Below are 21323 nucleotides of genomic sequence, written 5' to 3'. Positions count from 1 at the left end.
GCTTGTATACAATAATCCGCTCAACCGCTGGTACAAGCTTTGTCACACACTCTCGCTATCCTGTTACTAATGACAATCCCTGCTGCCTGATGCTTCCCATCGTTCCTCCCACTGTACCACAGAGCCTAACCTGTAAAGCCATATTTTATTATTATTCCTCTTATTTATCCAAGAAATCCTCACAGGATCTGATAACTTTTTCAGGAAGTTCCTTCCAAGTTTGGCATCGTAGGTGGGCGATGTTGCTGTGTGTAATCCCATTTGAGTAATTTGCAGGTAAAATGTTTTGCATATTTTGGCCAAAACCAGTTACATTGTATGGTGAGGTTTTTTGGCTATGGCAGGGAACTGGAAAAAACACCCATATAGAGCAGGGGGAAATCATGCAAACCCAGGCACATCTTTCTGCGAGGCATTAGCATTACCACTGCGCCACTCTGACACCCACCTAGTTTCACTTCTACAAAGTGGAATATTATAACGTGTCAAATCAGCGGCAAGGTTGGTGCATGTCCTGACATTTCAATGTCGTTCATGTTTTGCTGTTTCTACTCTATGCCACCCTCCAGCAGTGGTCCTAAAGCTCAGGAGGCACAGGGCCCGCTAGCCAGCTTCTCGCAGCCACCACGGTTGGTGCCAACGGCACAAACATTTAGGCGAAGGTTAGACTGGCATGTAAGTTTTATTGTGTGCCGATTCTTGGCTAACATACCAGATTGTTCCAACTCCTTCCCAGAAAGCCCATCTGCATTTAGCCATCAGCAGGTTTTCAGACGTGGAATTGCACTGAAATATCTGCACCACCCCTGATTTGCTAATTAATCAATCGCAGCATGACAGTCCCTCGTGAAATAATCTGCCGTGTGTGTGTGCGTGTCGCAAGGTGCTTGTGCATGCGGAGATGCCGTAGAGTGCCACTATGCGGCCGCCGCCTGCATTCGAGCCCCGAGGTGCTGGCCTCCGCCGACGTCCCAGGGCTGCGAGACCTTCCCGAGGGGCCGGGGGGAGCTGCGGGCGGCCAGTCCAGCCCAGCCTCTCCCTCATCTCCCACAGCCATGACCACTCACTCTTTAATGCTGGCCATGATTATCAACGGGTGGCAGTGCTCAGCGGCCCGCGGGCTCGGAGTGCCGAACTCTTAACGCTCCCGTCGCCACCACCACTACAGCTACGCTGATGCGCTCTCCCTCTGGGGCCGGGACCCCCGTCTTGTCGCTGCTGTAGGAATGTGGCACGCTGCCCCGCATCTGTCCCGCTGTAGGAACAACGCGCTGCCCAGCATCTCTGGCGTGCAGGGACGGCGGGCGCAGCCAGGGCAGTTGGTTGGTTTTTAGCGGCATGAGCCGCGAACTCAAAAGGGAAATGCCTAACAGGTTGTACCACGTGCGGAGTTGCGATTACTTCACTGCACATTTGAATTTTTAAATAATTTTGTTTTTATTTAGCCCTGTTGTCTAACACAGTTGTTTTGAGTAGATGTGCGGAAGTGTGTTTTACTACGTATGACTGCATGTGTGTGCATGTGTGTGCGCATGTGGGGAGTGGTGGTGGAGTGGTTCACACACTGATCTTTGGCCATGCTCATGTAAATGGGTACTGGAACCGTGCCTGTGCCTCCTCTAGGTTGACTCGGTCTAAACATGAGTACCTTGTGCGGTGATGTGTCGACATCAATACTGGAGAGATGGGTATGCGTGGCGCTAGCCAGACAACCCCCTCTTGTGCTGTGCCAGCCTGCATAGGTGCTCACCAACAGCGTTTGCCCTGCAGTCTATAAGGCTTATTGGGTGACCTATATGTATATAAATGTAAACGCAGTATATAATTGTGCGTGTGTGTATAAAGTACTCGTCGAGAAACCATTTCAGAAAACCTGAAGCCAAAAATGTGGCGATGTGAATCTCATGTTAGAGCAGTTGTGTGTTATTTGTTCATCGCACTTCGCTTCGATCCCCTCTTTCCCATTTATCTGGCTCATGACTGGCACCTCTACGACAGGGCTGTGTGAAAGAAGGAGCTTCCGCCGTGTCGAGACAGCAGTGGGAGGGAGCTCGTGGGTGCAAACAGCTTTGTCACCACAGCCATTGGGGCATTCTTGGATTGGTAAATAACCGGTAACCGTTTGAGAATTGGTTACAAGTCCGGAGAGTCAGGAGCCAGTAACCGTTTCAAACAAAATGTTAGCAATGAATGCGCTGATTGGCACGGTGCAAGCGTACACACGGCACGTTTTCCCTCGTGACTTGGTTAGACGGAGCTCTCGAGGGTATTTGGTCGACCATGCTGATCAGACGTCTCGGAAGAGGTGGGCATACCCACACTTTACCCCACTGCATGCGACCTGCCGATCAACTATGGTCAACCCATATATTCTGCCAGGTGGACAGATGATGGCAGAATTTTGGACACTTGCCCCATTTTATCAGCCGCCACGTCGAGACATTGAATCAAACCACCAGCGAACTCTGGATTGCAAGGCTCGTGTGCTCACCATTACACCGTGGCAACTGCATGCGTTGCTCAGTTTAAAAAGGTAAACGCTTAATGTATGCGACACACAGGTGACTGGTGTTTTTTTTTCCAGATGTATTTGAATGCGGTTACCGGCAATACAAATGGATTTCCACGACCCTGGAACGTCCCCCTCGCCGCGAGTGGCGGGATGGGCACGCCTCGCCAGCCCCACTCAGCGCGCTTGGCTGGGAACCCACGTGTGAAGAAACGTAACGCTGCCTTTTTGACTCATAAGACGGGCCTTCATAGTGCGGAGCTTGTCCTAAACCAATTCACTTGGTCGTGACATTTTATGCATTTGCAGCCAGGTGGGGTGTGACTTGCCACCGTGCGCCCATTGCACAGGAAAATAGGGCTCGGCAGAAGTCGACCCAATGCCACCGATTCTACACAGGCCACCCTCTTCCGAATCGCCACTGTTGTACAGTGACCAGCGCAGTGGGATGGTAATAGGATATGTTCATCTCCGCAGGCTAGAATGCTCGATGAGGGTACGTTTTTATCCATTTTCTGATCAGTAGCTGCCTAAAACATTAACGTAATTAATGTATAACTTGTAGGTGCGGTGGTAATGTGGTCCCGTAAATCGGCGGTGTGGAGACGGCTTGTGGCTTGCGCAGGAATCTGAGCCATGATTATCAGCATGAGACAACCACCTTCTGAGCAACTTGATGGTACCTGCCGAAGGCAGTATAGCAAGTCGGTTACAGATAGCTTCATCTTTTTAGTCGAGATTTGAGTGTTCTCTTGTATGACTTGGTTTTCTCCAGTCTCTGGTTTCCTCCCATGTGTAAAAATACTCGACACCATTAGACTAACACCACTGGAAGAGGTCCCTCTTGAAACTGCCTTCAAGACTTGGTGATGCTTTCCTGGGTGGATACTTTCCATTTTTGCTTTGGTTATTTAAGGCCCTGTGCATGGCCTTGCAATTTAAGTGTTTTGCTTCGTAAATTACCTATACTCGAGTCAAGTTCAACGTGCGATGTTTTAAACGTGGAGACACTGGAGAGCCGATCTTGGTGGAGTCCGAGTGTTATTACTGTTTTTTAATTAAACACCCTTCGTGTTCAGTCTTGCCTCGTATGAGGCTTATTTGAATCGCTGCTGGATAAGCAGGGCTTTCATTTTGTGTTTGAAAGACAGTGGTGAATCTCTGCAATCTATGGAAGTGAATAATTGGTCGTTGAACGCCTCTGCTCTGGTTGTGGTTATCCAGAATTTACCTTTTTACTGTAAGTGGCTTCACAATTGTAATGCACACAAGGAATGTGATGCGTATGTAGATGTGGCTCATAAACATTGCTCAGCACAGCAGGACATTGATAGAAGTACCCGAGGTTGTAGTGATTGACTAGTTCTGCAGAGAAGGTCACTGCAGTGTGTTGGGCTCCATTCGACAGGGTGGTGGCAAAGGGGCAACACTCGTGCCTCAAAGCAAGAAAAACCTCCGATAGATTTCCAACTCGGGTGCCTAAATGTGTGCAGTTTGTATGTTCTCCTGTTCTACATGGGTTTCCTCTGGGTTCTGTGGGTTCCTCCCATAGTGGAAAAACAGTGTCACTGGTGTTGGCTGAAAATGTACCTGCAAATTACTCAATTGAGATTCCATATAGCAACATCGCAAAAACTTGGAAGGACCCTACTGAAAAAGTCTTAAGACTCTACAATGCTTTCCTGGGTAAATAAGCAAGATAATAATTCATAACACGTTGCTCTGTACCTCGATAAGCTTTACAACAGTCAGCAATCCCCAATGTTATGTTGCTAACTGTTAATAGCTTAAATCAACTCAAGGATTTTCATACACGTGCCATGACCCAAAACTAACTCCTCTCAGCAATGACGAATACGCAGCCCCAGAATAATGTGCGGGCCGCGTGTGGGCAATGTGCGTGTGTACGAGCCGTATGTGCGTGCGTGCGGGCCAAGGGCGGTACGAGGGGTGGGACGTTAAAGCGGCTGTTGGGATTCTGCCACGAGCTTGTTCGTTCATGATGCCACATGGCCATGGAGTGTGAATTAATGAGCTTCCATACATAGTGTTATATATATTCAGTACTCCATAACAATATATTGCAAATGTTATTCTCATTACTAAAATCACGTAATAATGGAAAATAATTTGCAAATTTCAATGGGTCAATTATCCAAGACTTGGGAGCCAAACTAAGGCATATAATGTTTAGGGTTCGATGAAAATCAAATCTGTAAATTACAAAAAATCCAATCGCCACGTAGTAGTGGAGGTTGGAAACAAATAGGTTCAACAACACACACAGGTGTGTGCAGCATTACAGGTACAAAAGCTCTTGGCCATATTCAGACCACCAGCTTGAAAGAACTGGCCAATTTGCTCCGAGGTAGTAATCTAAATGATTATTTCCACAATTATTTTGAGCTGGTAATATGGATAAGACCTGTACATTCAATGCAGCGCACTGTTGTGTGTTTTAAAATCAAATTGTTCATTAAAATGTTTGAGACACAGTCAAACTGATATTTAAGATTTAGTTTTCAGTAAAAGTGTTGCATACACAACCAGCCAAAATCAAGTTATACGTAACTGCCGCAATGTCCAGTAAATCATCGCGTGCTGGCTTGAGCAGCTACCCTGTTGGTCCTTGCATAATCACTTTTAATCTTTTGTGCTGCAGCCACTCGATCTTGTGTGTTTTACGGCGGGTGGAGCCAGTGCTTGTAAAAATAACTTGGCAAAACATGGATAATGAAAACGGTGGAAATGTGAAGTAGTATTTGTGTGTGACACGAAGTTCAGGATATACTACGTGCACCATGGTTTAGCCAATTATGGCAACAGTCTTTCCTGGACCACCAAAAATCGCATGCAAGAAATGTAACCAATTTCTAACGTAAAATAAAGTTTCATAATTATTTAGGTTGAACATCATTCATCTCTACTTCATCACATTGGACCAGTTGCAATGGGAATCTCATATAACCAATGTGGAAACACATTTGATTTTGAGACTGTAGACTGGTTCATTCAACAAGAACCCCGTGTACATTTGTAGAGTATTATTTTTTTTGTGGAATCTTGGGAGAAATTTGCAAAGAGAGTTACTACTGTGTGCATATTGTTCACCTCGTAACCCTGTTCACCAGGTCATGAAAGCAACCAGCGCTGACTTGGATCTATAACTTTGATTCACATTGTGTTTTTGTGTAAATAAAATACGGTATGTATAAATGTCTTTAATTAGGGGTTACATAGAGTACCTGTGTAAAAAAATATATATGAATCTTGAACCCGTGAAATCAGGAATATGGTTTTCCTGTGCTTTCTTTGAACATGGAATGGAGTATTGTGTGCCCAGCTGTTGATTCATGTCGGTGGCATATAGACAATTTTAGGTACAAGGAATGGAATGTAAACTCCTATATAGCCTTTGTTTCTTGTTCTGAGGTTCAGAGACTCAAAGCTGAGTTTGACAAATGCCAAATATTTACCAGGAAAGCCTCATTGAGTCTCAAGACTTTTTTTCAGGAGGGTTCTGCATTGGGATGTTTGGCTTTGCATTGGGATGTTTGGCTTATGCCATTAACGGTGTTTGGTTTTGCCGAGGGACAACACAGATCCCAGGAGGCAGCCGGTTGACCTGGATGTGATCCACCACAAGTTCAGTGGAAACGTGCTCTGCTCCTATGCAGGCCCATCCAAAATTATCCTCAATTTCACTCATTGTGATCACGTCCTCCGTGAATGATTTTTCACCCACGGGTTAACGAGCAATTTGGAGGTGGGGTTGACAGATCATGCAGGAATGAGAGCCACCCGCTGCTGGGCAATAGGCCTATAGCGACATTGAGTGTTCTCTTGTGTGCCTAGACTCGAGCCGTACCGCTGTGTTCCTGAACATAAACAAAACAATACTTTATTAGCCTGAGCAAAACCCTCCTGAAAAAAAACGTTCACTGATAATCTATGTTTTCATGCAGGCCATGGGACTGGTGAATCGTGAATTGTTTAGGCAAAGTGCATTGCAGGAGGTAGGTAGAAGAATGGAAGGACCTGGGCATTGAGGACGTGATGGTGGGATTGGATGAGGTTAATAACGGTCTTTTTGAAAACATTTTGTTGTAATGGAGTTTACGCTCAAAGCCCCATGCCCCCACATGGGGTCTCATTTAGCTGCTTTATCCCAGATGAACAAGGGCCCCCGACATAGCCCCCATGTCCGAGTCATTTTCGTTATGACTTGAGGCTTTTTTTTTAAACTAACCTGTGTGGGAATCGTATAGTATATTAAGACTTGCTTTCAATTATGTAACTCCAAATTGTGTTTTATTGACACATTTCACAGCAAATATGATTCATTATTGATGTTTGGCTCCGGCCACGTAATTATCTGACCAAATCTTTGTTGGTCAAACCCCCTTCACCCGACATAGCCAAACAAAGCAACCGTCACGTGTAGGACCGTTTAGCACGCCAATTGTTATTGTTTCAGCTCACTCCGCATTGAGTTGAAAAACAATCATCACAGCTACATTTGGTATCAAATAGACATAGCTATCTGATTGATAAATATGCGTCTAGTTCTTCCACCACCAGATACTAGTCTCATTGAAAGTTTGGATGAAGATTGTTCAACTTACCGTTGAGCAGAAACAATCATTCGTACTCTTGATTCTTTCGGTAAAGTCACGTTGAAGGGAAACAATAAAATAATAATAACGTGACTTTACCGAAAGAACCAAGAATATGAATCAATGCAGGCACGAAAGCTTTAAATCAAAATCATTCGTACGTTAAACGCAGAACACGTGCCAATTTGGCTCTTGGGTGGTGGAGGGTAAAAAGGACGCATTTGGTCAGACCGTTGTGGCCTAACCAGAAATATATTATGAATCAAATGTGTTGTGAATTTGGATGGCATTTAAGTCAAGGTCATCCATTCACATCTGCATCTTTTCTTCGTCAATATTTTAATCCCGATTCGTGGCGTTGTCCCTCTGTTATATTGGATTTGGAGAGACATCAGCCTCTAGGAGCCCAGTTCTCTGTTACAGGAATCCATGCCTAATTTACTTTCATATTATATCTGGCACAATTTTTACTTGTTAGGGTTGGATAAAAAGGAAGGATTTTAAGTGCTTGCTAGCTTTTTACTCGGCGGGCAAAATCAATGGGCCAGTGGCTTGTCTGCTTGGCTGTTAATAAGGGTGATGAATATAGTTGATAGGGGCCCACATTAATCGTGTCAGATGGGGCCCTGGCAGTCAATAGTTGTGGCAACCACTCCAGTAGCATCTCGGTGCTGGAGAGCTTTGTCAACATTTTTACAGGAGAGGTTAATGCATATTTTCACTGTGGTACATCACATTTTGCTTATTTCACCATAGGTGGTGTCATTAGGTGCTATTGAACACATTGGAATATGTGGTGGTGCCGCACACATGTCACATGAACTTATAGACCTGATTGATGGACTGCGGAGATGTGCATGAGGTTGCCACCTGTTGGGCAATGAGGTGGCCATATCTCTCAAGATGGCAAATCAAAGTTTTGACCTGTGTGGAGATTCTACTACTTTTGTATGAGGTGGGGTTTGTCCAATCATTGCAAACAGTAATTGGACATGATCCAAAACTAGGACCCCCGTGAGAAAGTATTCATCTTCAATAACATTGTCTTTGATAAGAGGAAATAGCTACATGATATTGTTATCGAAGTTATTTGTTCATTTACAAATTTCACTGTTCATACAAGATGCCACTTTTGTGAGCCAAGTCAGTGCCTCGTGTTAACATTTCCCAAAATGGTGGCTCAAGCTGTTGCAGGACTGACCCTGTCATCACAAACTTGAGAATTGTACTGAGAAGATACAAGCCGTTTCAAATCAAGATTAATTCGCTGTATAAACTGTCTCGTGTTAAAAAAAAACATTTGCAGGGATACATTAGTTGCTCCCTAAAAAACCCTAGTTTGTGTGATACCACAGTAATGCCCATTGGCAGCACCAGTACCATGGTAAGCAAAACAATGGATTATTGTGAATACATGAACTGAACTCTACTAACCCCACTGGCGTCGCCTGTCTTTCAGAAATGGTACTGCAAATAAGACTGGAGGGCTTCAAATGTACCTTTTATTAAGGTATACTAGTATGTCATTGTTACGTTTAAATAAATGTACAGGATGCATGGAACTTGGCATCGTCTTCTTTTTATCAGAACGATTATTTCTGTTCTCCCAACATCAGGTGGATCAAAAGGATTCATCTTTGTGGCAATGGAATGGCTTGTGCTGGTTTTTTTGGAGTAAGCTCTGCTCAGCCCTAAAAAATAAACCACCTCTCTTTCTGTTGTCTCCGAATAATCTGACGAGTGGCGTCATTGTTTGATAATTTTCCTTAGCTGGAGGCAGGTTGATATTTCCTTAAAATAAAATGTGTTCTGTTAAAATAAGTTGTTTACGCAACCAAAACAAAGCCATGGCTATCTCGCACTGAATTCAATAGTTTTTAAAAACGTGAATACTTTGCTTAACTTTACATTTACTGGTCCTTGAATTCTGAATTTGATATAACTCGCTGTGTTTAGCCACTGGAATTGTTTAAAGAGTCGGGTTTTTCAAGATTAAAAGGTCTTCATGGCCAATTTCTACTGCCATTAAATGTGTCATCTTCCAGATGTACCTATATTCTCAGGCCAGAATCTGTTTTATCGTTGCTTTGTCAGTCTGACACTTGTACTCGTACACTATTAGACTTCACTCCAGCCTCTTTCAAAATGTGTCATACAGACCATCAAAACTCCCTATGCCAGTGCAACAACAACACCTTACAGTTGCAATGTGCCCATAATGTAAGAAAATGTCTCGAAGCACAGCATTACAAACGAACAGTAAAATGTGAGCACGAAAGGAAGCAATTAAGTGGTCGAAAGGTTCGAAGGGGAGCATTTTTAGGAGAAACTGCTGCTGTCATGTAAATACCGACATATCCAAGGCTTAAATACCGACATATCCAAGGCTAGTTCGAGTTTAGATCGCGAGCCAAGAACATCGGATGTGGAATGATTTTGTTGTGTCGCCAGGAAATTAATAGAAGGGCAACTGTTCATATGCAACTGTTCATATTGAACTATTCATATGTTCCGAGTATATGAAGTTCACCGCAGCTGCAGGATTAAGATCGGGATCCTGTTTTTGAGGTCTTGTGCTGCTCCACTCGTACCACCACTTTTCTTCAGGAGTGGCGTTCGATTCCAGAGTGGCCATTGACATGCCACCGCACCTAAACATTTGCTTTGAACAAAAACAACTTTTGAACTTCATTTCAAAAAAATTTTAAGGTAAAAAAAAATATTTTAAGTATTCTTAAAAACCTAACATATGCTTTGTAAGCAACTTGGATATACAGAAATCCCTGGACAACCTCTTTTTTCGCATCCGCGGCATACCAAGTTTTGTGTATCTGTGGTTTAGCACGGCGAACGGCACTTATAATGTAAAATCACCCGTATCTGTATTTCCTCCATGCATCCTCATCTCCCAGCTACCAACCACCGCTCTCTTCCCACCATCAACGCTCTCTCGCATAGTGACTGTTGTAGTATGTGGACGTTGTCATATTGCTACGCATTATTCCACGTTTATTTACCTTTAATTGTTTGCATTGTGCCCTTAATAATGGCCCTAAGTGTGTGTAGCCGGTGTGAGCTTGCCTGTGATGAATCGCACGTATAATTGTGCACTGTCACGTGTTACTGTAATTGGTACGGAGGCCAGGTACGCCTTTTATTTATTTATTATAAGTGTAGGCAATGATGATTAGAGATCGGACCCCAAGCCTCATGTGCACAGCAGGCCATGTCCAGCAGTGTGTCGCCTATTCAGAGGACAGGGTCTGCCCCCAATGTAGATTTGGGGCGCACTGAGGGACTGAGCTGAGGTGATGTTGTGTGACGTGGTAGGCGATAGGGGTGTGTCTGGTCATGATTGCAGGTACGCAAATGCTCCTCAGAATAAGACTTTGAAATAAATCATTGCCTTTCCACAAGCCTCTGGTGCTCATCTGTCCTGAAGTTGCCCACTTATCGTTACGATTCACGGGAGGAGAGTGGCAGGGCAGGCCGGCTGCACGTGCAACCAAGAGGGTGAGAAAAGCCCCTCTTCTGTTATAAGGTGGTGAGACTCAGTTAATTTAATCGGCCACAGCAGGTTCGGTATCCAATTATTATTTTATGTTAAAGGTCTAAAGCAGCTCAATATATAGCAGCGCGCTACCTCGCCGCACCAAAGGCACCAGCTCGCCCATCCCCAAAAAGCTTTTTGATCTCTGGCTAAGCTCCCTTATATAGGCGGAGAGCTCAAAATTAATTATTCCATTATTAAATCCAGCTGTTCTCCAATTACCTCACTCCCCGAGGAGTCATCACAACCCAAGCAATCATACTTGGTGTGCATCCACATACCCAACAAACCGGCTCGCCCCTCCAACCCCATACAACATATCCCACCCTCAGCCATCTCCACACAGGCGTGGGCACAGATCACAACACTTCTAAACCACTTCCCCCATTACTTCATCCTCATCAACGTCATCACCATGGACTTCAACTATCAGTATTAAAGTTGAATAACATTTTTTTAATGTTATTTAAAGATTTGTGTTTTTATTGTAATTCCTGCCGGGGAGTTGACAATTTTTGGAAACCTGTTGGATCAACTTTTTGCCCCCACACCAGGGGGGGAGGGGAACTTTCTATAACGTTTTGATCCAAGCCTTCTGAAAGGCTGATAATGTAGTTGACAGGCAAACAAACGGACACATGGAACGCTGGGCTTTTATAATCGACTAGCAGGAATAGTTTTGCGGGGGGGGGGGTTAAATAGTTGATCTAATAGGTTTCCAAAATTCTCGACCCCCCCTCCCCTGCTAAAATATTTTTACCCCCCCCCCCAATATATACCGACCCCTACATACAAGTAGCATCTAGTGACTATACAGGTAGTCCCCGACGTACGATGAAGATGTGTTACGACGACCCCATTGTAATTCGAAAATATCTTAAGTTGAAAATGGCCTAGCCTACCCAGGAGTCTCAAAGAATGGTGATAATTTAGCAAAACAGAGCAATTTACAGTACCATACTGTATAAACTATATACTGTATGTAATTTATTAATTACAATACTGTATTGCACAGTAAATTTTAAAGTAAAAAAACAAGGTAAATTCTTAGCCTACCTATATGAACTGCAATTTCATAGAAAGTTTTTTTTCAGGAAACAATCCTATCTGCTATAAAACCTTTAACATGCATTGAACGTATGTATCGTATCGTAACCCTAAAATGAAATCGCTAAAGCTATCGTAAATGCATTGAACGTATCGGAACGTATCATATTCTACTGTACTCACCAAGATTCTGTCCGTCGTCTGCATACTTGAACGATGTTAGGTTGTTGATGGCTACATTAACTTAGTTGTTGGAAGAGGAGGATGGCGATGATAAAGTACAGTATTGTACCTCGTACGCTGCTGCGTTTGCCTGCTGCGCGAAATTTAAGATATTTTACAATTTTGTCATATCGCTATCACCATCGTAACATCGAAATATCGTAAGTTGGACCATCATAAGTCGGGGACTACCTGTAGAAGTGTAGTGGAGTATGAAGGTGTGTTGTGGAAGCTGCGCGATTGCATGATCACACGGACAGTGTGGGTTATCTGGGGTCAGCCTGTGGAGAAGGCGAAAACAGTGTGGGTCGTGTTAGGACAACCAGGTGTAAAGGCTGGGATGATGAGGTAACGGTTGGGCCAATTAATCCAGAGGATCAGCAACGGCGGTGATTGGCTGTGGCTGTTGTCAAGGGCGAGGAGGCATCGAGATGTCTGGAGAAAGGCAGGTGTTTGAGGACGCAATGCGTGCGGAGGCACGCAGGCCAATTAATTAGTGATAATGAGACTGAGGATAAATTGGGGGAGACACACCAGAGAGCAGGGAGTTGGAGTTGGGAGCTGGACGAGGAAGACGTGGAGTTTGGAGACGGAGTTTGGAGACGGAGTTTGGAGACGGAGTTTGGAGACGGAGTTTGGAGACGGAGTTTGGAGACGGAGTTTGGAGACGGAGTTTGGAGACGGAGTTTGGAGACGGAGTTTGGAGACGGAGTTTGGAGACGGAGTTTGGAGACGGAGTTGGAACAGAGTGTGAAGCAAGACGAAGTAGTTATCAGTGGAGTGAGCGTAGCGATAGCGGAGCTGAAGACGCTGTGTGCGGAGTGTGCGAAGTCGCTGTGTGCGAAGACGCTGTGTGCGGAGGAGCTGAGGAGAATAGCCAGCAGTGGAGAGAGCATAGCGATAACGGAGCTGAAGACGCTGTGTGCGGAGTTGCTGAACGGGGAGTCGCTGAGTGCGAAGCAAGTGAAGTGCTAGTGGGGAGACAAAGGTGGTGAGCGAGACGAGCGTAGCACGGTGAGCGAGCCGTGGTGACCAGGATACTTTGGAGTGTGGAGGACATGTTGAATGTTGTAAATAAAGCGGTGTTCGACGAAAGACAGAAGTTGTCCGCGTAAAGTCGAACACTACAGAAGTATCTAGTGACTAATTTATCTACCCCCCCCCCCCCCCCGTCTTATCGTCAGTAGGTACTACTATTGAGTCGGTATATACTACTATAGAGTTGGTATACTACTGTAGAGTCAGTGGATACTAGTCAGTAGATTCTACTGTAGAGACAGATACTATAGAGTCACTAGATATTCTACATTTGAAGCTTTCGTGACTGCAAGGATTCATACTCTTTGTTTTTTTCGGTAAAGTCACGTAGGTAAAATAAAAATAAAATGAAAGACAACAAAATAAAATCACGACGTTGTGGAGGCAACACAAGCTTCCGTCTTCAGGTGGAACAGACACAACAAAGTTTGCTGTATAAATACAATTTGCATGCAGGAGTTGCAGAGTTCATGACGAGATCAGAGGCTTGTGTTGCCTCCGAAACGTCGTGATTTTATGTAGTTGTTTTATTTTCTCTGCAGCAGTATATACTGACTGAAGTGGTAACTACCGACTGTAGTAGTATCTACCGACACTATAGTATCTACTGACTCTACGGTAGTATCTATTGACTATAGTAGTATCAACTTGGTCTACAGTAGTAACTACTGACTGAAATAGCACCTACCAACTCGGCAGCAGTAACTACTGACTCTGCAGAAGTATATATTGACTATAGTAGTACCTACTGAGTCTACAGTAGTACATACTGAATGCAGTAGTATCTACTGAGTCTACAGTAATATCTACCGATTCTACAGTAGTATCTGCCGACTCTGCAGTAGTATATACCGAAACTAGTCATATCTATTGACTCTATAGTATCTACTGAGTCTACAGTAGTATTTACCGATACTAGAATAGTATCTACCGGCACTGCAGTAGTAACTACTTACCCTACACTTGTCTCTATTGACTATAGTAGTACCTGCTTAGTCTACAGTAGTTAAGACTGACTGCAGTAGTATCTATTGAGTCTACAGTACTCTCTACGGACTTTACAGTCGCATCTGCCGACTCTGAAATAGTATATACCGCCTCTATAGTAGTATCTGTATAGTAGTATGATCTACTGAGTCTACAGTAGTATCCATTGACTATAGAAGTAACTACTAACTCTATAGTAGTGTCTGCTGACTCTGCAGCAGTATGTACTGACTGAAGTGGTAACTACGGACTGTAGTAGTATCTACCGATACTATAGTAGTATCTTCTGACTCTACGGTAGTATCTATTGACTATAGTAGTATCAACTGAGTCTACAGTAGTAACTACTGACTGAAATAGCACCTACCAACTCGGCAGCAGTAACTACTGACTCCGCAGAAGTATATATTCACTATAGTAGTACCTACTGAGTCTACAGTAGTACATACTGACTGCAGTAGTATCTACTGAGTCTACAGTACTATCTACCGATTCTACAGTAGTATCTGCCGACTCTGCAATAGCATATACCGAAACTACAGTCATATCTATTGACTCTACAGTAGTATCTGCTGAGTCTGCAGTAGTATCTGCTGACTGTAATAGTATCTACTGACTCTATAGTAGTATCTGCCGACTATAGTATCAACCGACTCTATAGTAGAAACTTCTGACTCTACAGTAGTATCTAATGACTATCGAAATACCTACCAACTCTACAGTAGGATCTATTGACTCTATAGTAGTATCTATTGACTCGATAGTAGTATCCATTGGCTATAGTAGTAACTACTAACTCTATGGTAGTGTCTGCTGACTCTGCAGCAGTATATCCTGACTGAAGTGGTATCTACTGACTGTAGTAGTATCTACTGACTCCACAGTAGTATCTACCGACTCTATAGTAGTAACTACTGACTCTACCGTAGTGTATAATGACTATAGTAATATCTACTAAATCTATAGTTGCATCTAGTGACTATTGTAGTATCTACCGACTCTACAGTAGTATTTCCCAACGCTACAGTAGTAACTACTGACGCTACAGTAGTATCTAGTGACTCTACAGTAGTATCTCGTGACACTATAGTAGTATATATTAACTATAGTAGTATCTACTGAGTCGACAGTAGCAATTACTGACTGACATAGTATATACCGACTCTGCAAAAATAATTACTGACTCTCAGTAGTATCTATTGACTATAGTAGTATCTACTGATTCTACAGTAGTAATTACTGACTCTACAGTAGTATCTATTGACTATAGTAGTATATATAATTTCTACATTAGTAACTACTAACTTGATTTGGCGCTTTCGTGACTGCAGGAATTACTCTTTTGTTATCTCGGTAAAGTCACGTAGAAAGAGAAAATAATAAATTAAATAATACCATAGACGTTTCGATTGCAAAACAAGCAATCATCATCAGGTACAAATGGAAGAGAAAACAAAACTAGTAAACTTGGAAATATAATGCAGTACAACACAGAGTCGGCTAACATAACAGTCAACACCCTACCTGGTTGATTACGATCTTCCAAAGTTTGCGAAATTTAAGAGAGATAAAACACAGAACCGGAGACACATAGACAGACAAAGAGTAATTACTAACTACTGACTGAAATAGTATCTACCCACTCTGCAGTAGTAACTTCTGACCCTACAGATGTATCTATTGACTCTATAGTAGTGTCTACCGACTCTACAGTAGTAACTACTTACTCTACAGTAGTCTCTAGTGACTCTATAGTCCTATCGACTGAGACTAGAGTAGTATATATTAACTCTATAGTAGTATCTACCGACTCTACAGTAGTAACTACCGACGCTATAGTAGTAACTACTGACACTACTGTAGTATCTATTGACTCTATAGTAGTATCTACTGAGTCTACAGTAGTATCTGCTGACTGTAATCGTCATTTGGCCACATGGCTTGCCAACATTGAACCAGTTTCTCGACCACATTAACTCCATACACCCATCCATCAATTTCACCATAGAAGTGGAGAAGGATGGTAGGCTACCATTCCTGGATGTTTTGTTTGAGAGGAGGCCTGATGGCTCTTTGGGACACTCTGTCTACACGAAAGCCACCCACACAGATTTCTATCTGAAACCTGATTCCCACCACCACACGGCACAGAAGAATTCCTTCATCAAAACACTACACCATAGGGCCCACTGCATTTCTGTCCAACACCACCTAGCCAGTGAACTGGAACATGTACACCGGGCCCTTAAGATTAATGGATATCCGGACCGTATTATCCGCAAAGCTGTTTATCCAACCATGGAGAAACAACCCCCTGAGACTTCGATCAAAACCATCACGTTGCCATACATAGCAGACGTTACCAAAAAGATTTCCAAAATCTTAAACAAACACAAAATCCAGGTCCGATTCAGTACAGTACACAAAATCCGTGATTTGATCCGATCTGTGAAGGATGTCATCCATGGCATGCAATACCCTGGTGTCTACCAACTAAGTTGTGTCTGCGGCAGCAGTTACATTGGGGAAACGAAACGACATGTCTCGGACCGTGTTCGCGAACACAAGGCAGATTTGAAACACGGCAGAACCAATACCTCTGCCGTGGCTGATCATTGTTATTACGCAGTGGGTTCGCACGATATTGTTTTTTCCGAGACCAAGGTACTCTGCAAACCTTCATGCTACCATCAAAGATTTGTCCATGAAGCCATCCAGATATATAAACACAGAGACAATTTAAACCGAGAAGATGGGCGGAAGCTGAGCAATCATTGGAAGGACGTTATTAATCAAGTAAAGTCGTAACTTGCTGTGGTGCTTATATCCTTCCTGCCATTTGGCTGTTATCTCCAACTCTCTGAGTTGCATTACCCTGTTGCGTGCCTCTGCATTAACAGGCTGGGGTCTCACTAACATGGCCACCTCTGCTCCCTTCGACTCGATGTATCGATGGTTCTGGCTGTGTGATTGGGCTGTGTGTCTCACTGGCGCGACCACCGTTGCGGTGGTTCTCTTGCGTTGACACGCTTGAGAGCACAGCGCAGTTGGCAGCGCCGCAGCTTGTGTTACACATAGACATGACATTAACTTGCTAATCTCCCTAATCTCTCTGCCTAATCTCTCCCACCAACATCGTGCTAATCTCCCATTAATACTACTGTTGTGTGCATATGCGGTGACGGAAGCTCATTTCATGCTAATCTTTATCTCCCTAATCTCCCCCATTAACACAACTGATGGGCTTGCATGCGGGGATGGGACTCCTTTCCAGCTTAGACCCCGCTGATTGCCCTTCGCCACATATATAACCTCTTGTTGTTGTAGCAGCTCTCTCGCTGTGTTCTTCCTGGTTCAGCAGTTCCACTGCTGGATTATTTTTTTCCGCCTGAGGACGACCACTTGTGTTGCGATCGAAACGTCGTGATATATCCTTTTTTATTTTATTTTTCTACCTCCGTGACTTTACCGAAATAAACAAAAAGTATGGATTCCTGCAGTCACGAAAGCTTCAAATCAAGATTGCTAATTGAAGTTATACATTCCTACATTGTGTGAAGTGTTTCAGTGATTCCATACCCTATGAAACACAAAGCATGGTCCCTGTACATGAAGGTGAACTCGTTGTGTCTGCTTATCCATTGCACAGCAACTGGGGTAATTTCCTCCACTGAAGCAGTGATAATGGGAGCCAGGGGACGCTTTCGGTGGAAGGTTTTCTAGCTTGGAGACCCATTTTTACACGCAGGCAGTTGGCAGCAACGCACTTAGTCAACTCCGGGCTATTACAAGGCATCATCAATAACAGTCCCTGGAATCTGCTGATGGACAGGCAAGTTGAGCTACTGCCACGAGCTCCCTTCAGCATCTGACAGTTTGTTTTTAACTTGCACACGTGTGTGCATTTTTGCATACGTTCACATATCAGCAAGCGGCAGGGTAGTGCAGCGGTAACACAGCAAAAAAGGCGCAGGGTTGGATTCGCTATGTGGGTAACTTTCCGTGTGCAGTCTGTACATTCTCCTCTCTGGTTTCCTCCCATATATTGAAAATTCATCTCCATATATAAAAGGCAAATTTGTGAATGTGTCTCTGTTCAAAATGTTTAGCGTACTTCCCGACATGCAACAAACAGGAAATTTGCCTTGTGGGTACTTTACAGACTGTACACCATGCAAAAATTATAAAAATACACTTTTGGTTTCTTTTTTTTTGGGGGGGGGGGGGGGGGAGCTCAATAATGCATATTTTTTTTGCACGGCAAGTGAGCTGTGACGTAAAATCTGTCACGTGACCCGCGCATGTGGAAGCGTAACGCATTGTAGTGTAGTGGTTAGCGCGCCGCGCTACGAACCCGGCGACCCGAGTTCGATTCCCGCTCACGGCCGCCACCGGTGACGATTATTTCAACCGGTCCTGGGCCTCTCCTAGGTCGACTCAGCCTCAAACGAGTAACTGCTGTGGTGTGTGAACATCGCCACTGGGGAGACAAAGGCGGCCGGACGTGGTGGATCCAAGTCCCGGGCGAAGCCGGGTAGTACAGCTAGATTATTTATAAAACTGCTTTTTTGCGCTCAGTTTGTTGTCCTTTCCCTGCACCTCCGATTAGCGTGGTTAGCTACAAGTGGTGAGAAAGAAGTTCGACACGCATACATACAGTGCCGAGAAAAAGTTTGTGAACCCCTTAGATTAAGATCTAATACATTTTTTGTTTTGAAATATGTGACAAATCATAAGTCCTAATAATACATAAAGATAACCTGATTAAACAAATGACACAAAAACATGATACTCTTTCAACATTTATTTATCCTCAAATGATTCTACATTCAATAACCATGTGTGAAAAAGTATGTGAACCTTTAGATTCAATAACTGGTGAGACCCCCTGAGCAGCAATGACTGCAACTAAGCGTTTCCTGTAACCGTTGGTCAGTCTCTCACATAAAATTTTAGGAATTTTGGCCCATTCCTCCTTACAAAACTCCTTCAATTCGGTGAGATTTTAGGGTTGCCTTGCATGAACAGCTCGCTTCAGGTCCTGCCAAAACATTTCGATGGGGGTTATGTCCAGACTTTTACTCGGCCATTGTAAAACGTGAAATGTATCCTTCTGTAACCATTCTTTTGTAGATCTACTTGTATGTTTAGGATCATTTTTCTTGCTACAAGTTCAGCGTCAGCTCATGGACAGATGACCTGGTATTCTCCTGTCGAGTCTTCTGCCGTCATTGACACAACCATCAATTATGATTGTGTCAATGGCGGCAAGCCGTCCAGGTTCTGAGGGGGAACAGCAGCCCCAAACCATCACATTGCCATCACTACGCTTGACGGTTGGGATAAGGTTCTTCTGTTCGAAAGCAGTGTTTGGTTTTCATCAAACATAACGTTTGTTATGTTTGATTGAAACATAACGTTTGGTGAAAACCTTTAAATCGTCTGTCCAAAGAATAATATTCCAGAAGTCTTGTGGATCATCTATGTGCTCTTTGGTGAACTTCAGGTGGACAGTAATGTTATTTTTGGAGAGCAGAGGTATTCTCCTTGCTATCCTTCCATGAACATCATTCTTGTTCAGTCTTTTTCCGATAGTTGAGTCATGAACAATCACATTAGCCAAGGCGAGAGTGGCCTGCATATCCTTGGGTGTTTCTCTGGGGTTCTTTGTGACTTCCTTAATGATTTTCCAGTTTGTTCTTTAAGAGCTTTTGGTAGGACGACCGCTCCTGGGGAGAGTGACTGTGGTTTTGAACTTTCTCCATTTGTAGACTATCTGTCTGACAACGGAATGCTGGAGCCCCAAATCCTTACAAAAAAATTGTAACCCTTTCCAGACTGATGAGAATCAATAACTCCTTTTCTGAGGTCCTCGGAGATGTCTTTTGATCGTGGCATGACTTGTTTCCACACACCTAAAAACAAGGTAGGGCCTTCCAAACTCACCCCTGAAGATCTACATAATTTTAAAATCTGATTCTAACTATTCCGTTAATTGAGCTATGAAACCAGGGGTTCACTTACTTTTCAGATACCCTAACCTTAATTACTCATTGTTTGTTTAATTCATACATAATTTAGTTTCAAAAGACGTAGAATTGGCTAATATCAACCCTATTGTATATTTAATAAAAGACGGTTTTTATTCAAGAAATCTATCATGGTAAAACTATGGAATTTCCGTAATTGTCATTGGGGTTCACAAACGTTTTCTCGGCACTGTAGCTAAAAAAACATACAATGGAACTGGTGTTGGCCCAAACAACCCAAAAGATAAAAAAATTACCTAACAATTACTCAGTTGGCATTAAACATAGCAACAAGCCCCTGACTGCAACAAAAAAATGGTCAGGACCCTCCTGAAAAAGAGTCATGATACTCAGGCTCACCTAGCTAAACAAGCGTCATGATAATAAAATAAATTAGGCCCAGGGCCACGTGGGTAAACACGTGCAGGCTGGAAGCCCCCCACCCCCAATCCAGCCTCCCTGTTGTCTGAGCAGTCCAGGGGAGTCTAGGAGGCCCGGCAGATCATCTAGACAAATATCGTCGTCTGTCTGTTTTCACGGCCTGTGAATAAAAGTGAGACTCATTTTAATTCTGGTACAAATGAGAAAATATATCCAACATATCCAAAGTGACTGTTATTGACCTTTGTTCCTCTGCCAGACTGCTTCTAGCCACTTTCCACCAACATAAATTCGACACAACATGATGCAACACGATACACCACAATACAACACGCCATAACACAGTACAGTACGATGCACCACAATACAACACAATGCAACACAGTATATCACAATACAGCAAAACATAATCCAGCACAATGCCTCCAGATCTCGGTACAAATGTATTCATGCCACCTGAGGCCAGAGGCAAATTCCCATACTGATCAGGTCAAATTGAATCTAATTTCTATTTATATTGCGGACAAGGGACGACCGAAGCAATGACGGTGGGTGGACTGCCACCGTCGCTGTCATCTGCAGTTTGCGTGTCTCAGTGTCACCCTCCACCTTGGCCCGCAACTTGCCTGCCTTTCGTCTACTGGAACCATAAACACGGCTGCGGCGGTGGCAGAAAGCGATCAGTGAACCCCCTTTCCTTCTCACTGCTTCACCAGCCGCCTCTTAAAATCCCATCCCTTTTCACCATAAACAACAATGTCGATCCTGCAACACCAGGCATTACAATTGGCCGACCAAATGCTCATTCCACCGTACACGAAGTAGCCTTCATCCACGATAGCATCATTGACTATGCTTTTGACATCTTCTTATCGCTGAAGCGTGGCGCTTCAATGACGGCGCTAAAATCCCTGATGCAGCCCTTTGGCTGGTGGAGTGGAAGT

General features: G+C 43.7%; 1 protein-coding gene across 5 annotated transcripts in view; it reads left to right on the top strand.

The window, feature by feature from the left end:
• LOC116945466 (GTPase HRas) overlaps positions 1–8687 on the top strand; it is a 48120-nt gene extending 39433 nt beyond the window's left edge. For 4 of the 5 annotated variants that reach the window (XM_032959783.2, XM_032959781.2, XM_076069286.1 and 1 more), the window contains one exon: positions 884–8687. The gene's annotated coding sequence lies outside the window, so the exon portion shown is untranslated. The remainder of the gene's footprint in view (positions 1–883) is intronic. The other variant, XR_012945170.1, reaches the window with a different exon arrangement.
• The last annotated feature ends 12636 nt before the right edge of the window (positions 8688–21323 follow it).

This window comes from Petromyzon marinus, chromosome 24 (genome assembly GCF_048934315.1).
Source record: "Petromyzon marinus isolate PM22_M1 ecotype Great Lakes invasive population chromosome 24, UKy_Petmar_22M1.pri1.0, whole genome shotgun sequence".
Taxonomy (NCBI): Eukaryota; Metazoa; Chordata; class Hyperoartia; order Petromyzontiformes; family Petromyzontidae; genus Petromyzon; species Petromyzon marinus.
This window is presented reverse-complemented; position numbering and strand designations above follow the sequence as displayed.